This window comes from Oncorhynchus kisutch, unplaced genomic scaffold (genome assembly GCF_002021735.2).
Source record: "Oncorhynchus kisutch isolate 150728-3 unplaced genomic scaffold, Okis_V2 scaffold3357, whole genome shotgun sequence".
Classification (NCBI taxonomy): domain Eukaryota; kingdom Metazoa; phylum Chordata; class Actinopteri; order Salmoniformes; family Salmonidae; genus Oncorhynchus; species Oncorhynchus kisutch.
The window spans coordinates 400,443-410,000 of NW_022265302.1; positions in this window are offsets into that span (position 1 = coordinate 400,443).

Sequence of the window (9,558 nt, forward strand, 5' to 3'; positions counted from 1 at the left end):
GACTGAGGTGGACTGGACCGGTTCTGTCTGACTCGAGACTAAGGTGGACTGGACCGGTTCTGTCTGACTCGAGACTAAGGTGGACTGGACCGGTTCTGTCTGACTGGAGACTGAGCTGGCCTTGGACTGGACCGGTTCTGTCTGACTGGAGACTGAGGTGGACTGGACCAGTTCTGTCTGACTGGAGACTAAGGTGGACTGGACCGGTTCTGTCTGACTGGAGACTAAGGTGGCCTTGGACTGGACCGGTTCTGTCTGACTCGAGACTGAGGTGGACTGGACCGGTTCTGTCTGACTCGAGACTAAGGTGGACTGGACCGGTTCTGTCTGACTCGAGACTAAGGTGGACTGGACCGGTTCTGTCTGACTGGAGACTGAGCTGGCCTTGGACTGGACCGGTTCTGTCTGACTGGAGACTAAGGTGGACTGGACCGGTTCTGTCTGACTGGAGACTAAGGTGGACTGGACCGGTTCTGTCTGACTGGAGACTAAGGTGGACTGGACCGTAAGGTGGACTGGACCGGTTCTGTCTGACTGGAGACTAAGGTGGACTGGACCGGTTCTGTCTGACTGGAGACTAAGGTGGACTGGACCGGTTCTGTCTGACTGGAGACTGAGGTGGTCTTGCATTCTAGTTCATGTTTTTTACTCAGTAGAGGTTTGGTGAATATTCAGTTTTAAAAAAGGGCTTGTTTTGACAGGGAAATGTACTGCGAGGATACAGCAGGATACCACTTCCTGGTTGTATTGAAAACAATCATCGTGGTTGGTGGAGGCCTTGCTGTGGAGAGAGGATGAGGTGTTTATATCAGTCCCAAATGACACCCCATTCTCTATATAGTGCACTACTTTAGACCAGAGCCCAATGGAGAATACATTTGGAAAAGGGAGCCATTTGGGATGCACCCCTATAAACCAGTCATGTGGATACTGATTTCCTCCTGCTACCGGCTGTGTGATACGGGTCAGATGACAGGCCAGTTAATTGATTGGCTCGCATTCAATTAGCGCATGTTAATGTTTTTGGAGATCCCGAGTGGCACAGCGGTCTAAGGCACTGCATCTCAGTGTTAGAGGCGTCACTACAGACCCTGGTTCAGCGGTCTGAGACACTGCATCTCAGTGCTAGAGGTGTCACTACAGATCCTGGTTTGACTCCCATGATAACAGCCAATTGAACGGAGGACTCCCATGATAACAGCCAATTGAAACGGAGGACTCCCATGATAACAGCCAATTGAACAGGGGACTCCCATGATAACAGCCAATTAAATGCCATTGGCATAGAAGCTCCACAGCCATATGAAGAGATGCAGGACTCCCATGATAACAGTCAATTGTGTATTTACAGTGAGTGAGTGAGAGAGAGAGGAGAGCAAGCGAGAGAGAGCGAGAGAGCAAGCGAGAGAGAGCGAGAGAGCAAGCGAGAGAGAGCGAGAGAGAGCGAGAGAGAGCGAGAGAGAGCGAGAGAGAGAGCGAGAGAGAGAGCGAGAGAGAGAGAGAGAGAGAGCGAGAGAGAGAGCGAGAGAGAGCGAGAGAGAGAGAGAGAGAGAGCGAGAGCGAGAGCGAGAGAGAGAGCGAGCGAGATAGCGAGAGAGAGAGAGAGAGAAGGCCTACATTGTAATGAATCAGAAAGCAGTAGGTTACAGAGGTTAAAACAGTAGGATACGTCAAGCTGGTGCTTCAATTCATCTCATTTAAGTGGTGCTTCATTCAATTAGTTAAAAAAATAAAATAAAATAAAAATCCTACCAATTGTATATTGACAATCAGCACCCGAACCTTCCAAATATTAAACTACATTTTATTTTCCAGTCCTGTTTTGAGGACTTGACAGATTATTTTTTTCCCACCAGGTTGAGCTACTTGACATCTTGAACAGCCATCCAATGAGCCATCCAGTTGCCATGGTAATACCCAGGAAGAGGAGAGAGAAAAAAGAGTAGAAAGTATCCTGGAATTGACAGCGAGGGAACCCTTCATTTACATCCCAAAATGGAACCCTAATCACTGTTATAAGTGCACTACTTTTGATCAGGGCCAACAAGCGCTTCCACCCATTCTCTGGTTAAGCCCTTCAGGGTCCTGGTCAAAACGTAGTGCACTTATAAAAGGCACCAGGGAGCCATTCAGGACGTAGGCTTCCTCCTTGGTTTAATTTGATTCAGCCGGCTGATTCTCTATTACCACAGACAGGATGGTCTGAGGAAAGAGCCGGCTGATTCTCTATTACCACAGACAGGATGGTCTGAGGAAAGAGCCGGCTGATTCTCTATTACCACAGACAGGATGGTCTGAGGAAAGAGCCGGCTGATTCTCTATTACCACAGACAGGATGGTCTGAGGAAAGAGCCGGCTGATTCTCTATTACCACAGACAGGATGGTCTGAGGGTGAACTGGGGAAAGAGCCAGCTGATTCTCTATTACCACAGACAGGATGGTCTGAGGAAAGAGCTGGCTGATTCTCTATTACCACAGACAGGATGGTCTGAGGAAAGAGCCAGCTGATTCTCTATTACCACAGACAGGATGGTCTGAGGAAAGAGCCGGCTGATTCTCTATTACCACAGACAGGATGGTCTGAGGGTGAACTGGGGAAAGAGCCAGCTGATTCTCTATTACCACAGACAGGATGGTCTGAGGAAAGAGCTGGCTGATTCTCTATTACCACAGACAGGATGGTCTGAGGAAAGAGCCAGCTGATTCTCTATTACCACAGACAGGATGGTCTGAGGAAAGAGCTGGCTGATTCTCTATTACCACAGACAGGATGGTCTGAGGAAAGAGCCTGCTGATTCTCTATTACCACAGACAGGATGGTCTGAGGAAAGAGCCAGCTGATTCTCTATTACCACAGACAGGATGGTCTGAGGAAAGAGCCGGCTGATTCTCTATTACCACAGACAGGATGGTCTGAGGGTGAACTGGGGGAAAGAGCCGGCTGATTCTCTATTACCACAGACAGGATGGTCTGAGGAAAGAGCCGGCTGATTCTCTATTACCACAGACAGGATGGTCTGAGGAAAGAGCCAGCTGATTCTCTATTACCACAGACAGGATGGTCTGAGGAAAGAGCCGGCTGATTCTCTATTACCACAGACAGGATGGTCTGAGGGTGAACTGGGGGAAAGAGCCGGCTGATTCTCTATTACCACAGACAGGATGGTCTGAGGAAAGAGCCGGCTGATTCTCTATTACCACAGACAGGATGGTCTGAGGGTGAACTGGGGAAAGAGCCAGCTGATTCTCTATTACCACAGACAGGATGGTCTGAGGAAAGAGCCGGCTGATTCTCTATTACCACAGACAGGATGGTCTGAGGGTGAACTGGGGGAAAGAGCCGGCTGATTCTCTATTACCACAGACAGGATGGTCTGAGGAAAGAGCCGGCTGATTCTCTATTACCACAGACAGGATGGTCTGAGGGTGAACTGGGGGAAAGAGCCGGCTGATTCTCTATTACCACAGACAGGATGGTCTGAGGAAAGAGCCGGCTGATTCTCTATTACCACAGACAGGATGGTCTGAGGGTGAACTGGGGAAAGAGCCAGCTGATTCTCTATTACCACAGACAGGATGGTCTGAGGAAAGAGCTGGCTGATTCTCTATTACCACAGACAGGATGGTCTGAGGAAAGAGCCAGCTGATTCTCTATTACCACAGACAGGATGGTCTGAGGAAAGAGCCGGCTGATTCTCTATTACCACAGACAGGATGGTCTGAGGGTGAACTGGGGAAAGAGCCGGCTGATTCTCTATTACCACAGACAGGATGGTCTGAGGGTGAACTGGGGAAAGAGCCGGCTGATTCTCTATTACCACAGACAGGATGGTCTGAGGAAAGAGCCAGCTGATTCTCTATTACCACAGACAGGATGGTCTGAGGAAAGAGCCAGCTGATTCTCTATTACCACAGACAGGATGGTCTGAGGAAAGAGCCGGCTGATTCTCTATTACCACAGACAGGATGGTCTGAGGGTGAACTGGGGAAAGAGCCGGCTGATTCTCTATTACCACAGACAGGATGGTCTGAGGAAAGAGCCAGCTGATTCTCTATTACCACAGACAGGATGGTCTGAGGAAAGAGCCGGCTGATTCTCTATTACCACAGACAGGATGGTCTGAGGAAAGAGCCGGCTGATTCTCTATTACCACAGACAGGATGGTCTGAGGAAAGAGCCGGCTGATTCTCTATTACCACAGACAGGATGGTCTGAGGAAAGAGCCGGCTGATTCTCTATTACCACAGACAGGATGGTCTGAGGGTGAACTGGGGGAAAGAGCCGGCTGATTCTCTATTACCACAGACAGGATGGTCTGAGGAAAGAGCCGGCTGATTCTCTATTACCACAGACAGGATGGTCTGAGGAAAGAGCCGGCTGATTCTCTATTACCACAGACAGGATGGTCTGAGGGTGAACTGGGGGAAAGAGCCGGCTGATTCTCTATTACCACAGACAGGATGGTCTGAGGAAAGAGCCGGCTGATTCTCTATTACCACAGACAGGATGGTCTGAGGGTGAACTGGGGAAAGAGCCGGCTGATTCTCTATTACCACAGACAGGATGGTCTGAGGAAAGAGCCAGCTGATTCTCTATTACCACAGACAGGATGGTCTGAGGAAAGAGCCGGCTGATTCTCTATTACCACAGACAGGATGGTCTGAGGAAAGAGCCGGCTGATTCTCTATTACCACAGACAGGATGGTCTGAGGAAAGAGCCGGCTGATTCTCTATTACCACAGACAGGATGGTCTGAGGAAAGAGCCGGCTGATTCTCTATTACCACAGACAGGATGGTCTGAGGGTGAACTGGGGGAAAGAGCCGGCTGATTCTCTATTACCACAGACAGGATGGTCTGAGGAAAGAGCCAGCTGATTCTCTATTACCACAGACAGGATGGTCTGAGGAAAGAGCCGGCTGATTCTCTATTACCACAGACAGGATGGTCTGAGGGTGAACTGGGGGAAAGAGCCGGCTGATTCTCTATTACCACAGACAGGATGGTCTGAGGAAAGAGCTGGCTGATTCTCTATTACCACAGACAGGATGGTCTGAGGAAAGAGCCAGCTGATTCTCTATTACCACAGACAGGATGGTCTGAGGAAAGAGCCGGCTGATTCTCTATTACCACAGACAGGATGGTCTGAGGGTGAACTGGGGGAAAGAGCCGGCTGATTCTCTATTACCACAGACAGGATGGTCTGAGGAAAGAGCCGGCTGATTCTCTATTACCACAGACAGGATGGTCTGAGGGTGAACTGGGGAAAGAGCCAGCTGATTCTCTATTACCACAGACAGGATGGTCTGAGGAAAGAGCCGGCTGATTCTCTATTACCACAGACAGGATGGTCTGAGGAAAGAGCCGGCTGATTCTCTATTACCACAGACAGGATGGTCTGAGGGTGAACTGGGGAAAGAGCCGGCTGATTCTCTATTACCACAGACAGGATGGTCTGAGGGTGAACTGGGGAAAGAGCCGGCTGATTCTCTATTACCACAGACAGGATGGTCTGAGGAAAGAGCCAGCTGATTCTCTATTACCACAGACAGGATGGTCTGAGGAAAGAGCCAGCTGATTCTCTATTACCACAGACAGGATGGTCTGAGGAAAGAGCCAGCTGATTCTCTATTACCACAGACAGGATGGTCTGAGGAAAGAGCCGGCTGATTCTCTATTACCACAGACAGGATGGTCTGAGGAAAGAGCCAGCTGATTCTCTATTACCACAGACAGGATGGTCTGAGGAAAGAGCCGGCTGATTCTCTATTACCACAGACAGGATGGTCTGAGGAAAGAGCCGGCTGATTCTCTATTACCACAGACAGGATGGTCTGAGGAAAGAGCCGGCTGATTCTCTATTACCACAGACAGGATGGTCTGAGGAAAGAGCCGGCTGATTCTCTATTACCACAGACAGGATGGTCTGAGGGTGAACTGGGGGAAAGAGCCGGCTGATTCTCTATTACCACAGACAGGATGGTCTGAGGAAAGAGCCAGCTGATTCTCTATTACCACAGACAGGATGGTCTGAGGAAAGAGCCGGCTGATTCTCTATTACCACAGACAGGATGGTCTGAGGGTGAACTGGGGGAAAGAGCCGGCTGATTCTCTATTACCACAGACAGGATGGTCTGAGGAAAGAGCCGGCTGATTCTCTATTACCACAGACAGGATGGTCTGAGGGTGAACTGGGGAAAGAGCCAGCTGATTCTCTATTACCACAGACAGGATGGTCTGAGGAAAGAGCCGGCTGATTCTCTATTACCACAGACAGGATGGTCTGAGGGTGAACTGGGGGAAAGAGCCGGCTGATTCTCTATTACCACAGACAGGATGGTCTGAGGAAAGAGCCGGCTGATTCTCTATTACCACAGACAGGATGGTCTGAGGGTGAACTGGGGAAAGAGCCAGCTGATTCTCTATTACCACAGACAGGATGGTCTGAGGAAAGAGCTGGCTGATTCTCTATTACCACAGACAGGATGGTCTGAGGAAAGAGCCAGCTGATTCTCTATTACCACAGACAGGATGGTCTGAGGAAAGAGCTGGCTGATTCTCTATTACCACAGACAGGATGGTCTGAGGAAAGAGCCTGCTGATTCTCTATTACCACAGACAGGATGGTCTGAGGGTGAACTGGGGGAAAGAGCCGGCTGATTCTCTATTACCACAGACAGGATGGTCTGAGGAAAGAGCCAGCTGATTCTCTATTACCACAGACAGGATGGTCTGAGGGTGAACTGGGGGAAAGAGCCGGCTGATTCTCTATTACCACAGACAGGATGGTCTGAGGAAAGAGCTGGCTGATTCTCTATTACCACAGACAAGATGTTCTGAGGAAAGAGCCTGCTGATTCTCTATTACCACAGACAGGATGGTCTGAGGGTGAACTGGGGGAAAGACCCGGCCGATTCTCTATTACCACAGACAGGATGGTCTGAGGAAAGAGCTGGCTGATTCTCTATTACCACAGACAGGATGGTCTGAGGAAAGAGCCGGCTGATTCTCTATTACCACAGACAGGATGGTCTGAGAAAAGAGCCGGCCGATTCTCTATTACCACAGACAGGATGGTCTGAGGGTGAACTGGGGAACTGATTAAATGACACCAAACCATACAGGCTCTACACTCTGATTGACACCAAACTATACAGGCTCTACACTCTGATTGACACCAAACTATACAGGCTCTACTCTCTGATTAAATGACACCAAACTATACAGGCTCTACTCTCTGATTAAATGACACCAAACTATACAGGCTCTACACTCTGATTGACACCAAACTATACAGGCTCTACTCTCTGATTAAATGACACCAAACCATACAGGCTCTACTCTCTGATTAAATGACACCAAACTATACAGGCTCTACTCTCTGATTAAATGACACCAAACCATACAGGCTCTACACTCTGATTAAATGACACCAAACCATACAGGCTCTACTCTCTGATTGACACCAAACTATACAGGCTCTACTCTCTGATTGACACCAAACCATACAGGCTTTACACTCTGATTAAATGACACCAAACTAATATCCTTCTGACATATTGAGCTCCTGCTTCAGCGAGAGAGAAAGGGGAGAGAGAGAGTGAGGGAGACCGAGAAGGGGGGGGGCAAAGATAGAGAAATCCCGTAGTCTAATTAAATAGCCTATTGCCCCTACTGCTTGGGACAGCGATGCCCTGTTTGCTCAGCCAATCCTCATTCGACTGAGAAGAAAGACAAATATAGTAGGTGGTCTTTGAAAAGGGTAGTCTACGCCAAAGGAATCACTCTGCTTAGCCTGGTCCCAGATTCTGTTTGTGTTGTCGTGACAACGACCACGGGAGTTGGCTTATTCAGCACAAACAGTCTGTATCAATCATCTTGGATCAGGTCACTCCTGTCCTATAATCTTATTGATTATGATCCAAGAGACTAAACTGACCCGAGAACAGCACTCCAACTGAGATGTATGATATGGCTAGCCTATATGATGTTCATCTCAACTTTCAGGGGAAGGTTAAAGGAATGTTCTTTCAGGGGAAAGCTTTTTAAAGGAATGTTCTTTCAGGGGAAGGTTAAAGGGGAATGTTCTTTCAGGGGAAGGTTAAAGGAATGTTCTTTCAGGGGAAGGTTAAAGGAATGTTCTTTCAGGGGAAGGTTAAAGGAATGTTCTTTCAGGGGAAGGTTAAAGGAATGTTCTTTCAGGGGAAAGTTAAAGGAATGTTCTTTCAGGGGAAGGTTAAAGGAATGTTCTTTCAGGGGAAGGTTAAAGGAATGTTCTTTCAGGGGAAAGTTAAAGGAATGTTCTTTCAGGGGAAGGTTAAAGGAATGTTCTTTCAGGGGAAGGTTAAAGGAATGTGCTTTCAGGGGAAGGTTAAAGGAATGTTCTTTCAGGGGAAGGTTAAAGGAATGTTCTTTCAGGGGAAAGTTAAAGGAATGTTCTTTCAGGGGAAGGTTAAAGGAATGTTCTTTCAGGGGAAGGTTAAAGGAATGTGTTTCAGGGGAAGGTTAAAGGAATGTTCTTTCAGGGGAAGGTTAAAGGAATGTGCTTTCAGGGGAAGGTTAAAGGGGAAGTTTAAAGGAATGTGGGGGGGTGATATATTTCCACACAATGTGGTCCAAAAAAGCACTCTGAAATTGTGACCATTATGATAATGCTCATTTTGTGTTAGAGCTGTTTTTAAAACAATGCCTGGAATTCCACCTCGTTCAAGTGGGACGACGTTTTTTGGCCCACATCATGACATCACAATTTGATCAGATTATTCTGACACATCTTTTATTTGCAAACAACTAAACAGGACAACACACACACCAACAACATCTAACACACACACACCAACAACCATACAGGACAACACACACACAACTATACAGGACAGCATCAAACACACACACCAACAACTAAACAGGACAACACACACACACACACACACACACACACACCAACAACCATACAGGACAGCATCAACACACACACCAACAACTGTGAAGTTGGTGTGAATTCAATAAGGAATCAGACTGTAATGTTACTGTATAATGGCTGAATTCAATAAGGATTCAGACTATTGTTACTGTATAATGGCTGAATTCAAAAAGGATTCAGACTGTATTGTTACTGTCATGGCTGAAACTTATTGGAATCATAAAACTACATCTAATGTGTGTAGTTCTAGTCAGAAGTAGAACAAGGTCTTTCTGCTCCTTATTAGTATGTAAGCAGGGTGCAAAGTGTGAAATGCTGGACTACTGTGTTCCTTACAGGACATCCTGTCTCTACCCGGGGAGGGGAGAGACCCAGGGAGGGGAGAGACCCAGGGAGGGGAGAGACCCAGGGAGGGGAGAGACCTTGGGAGGGGAGAGACCCAGGGAGGGGAGAGACCCAGGGAGGGGAGAGACCTTGGGAGGGGAGAGACCTTGGGAGGGGAGAGACCCAGGGAGGGGAGAGACCCAGGGAGGGGAGAGACCCAGGGAGGGGAGAGACCCAGGGAGGGGAGAGACCTTGGGAGGGGAGAGACCCAGGGAGGGGAGAGACCCAGGGAGGGGAGAGACCCAGGGAG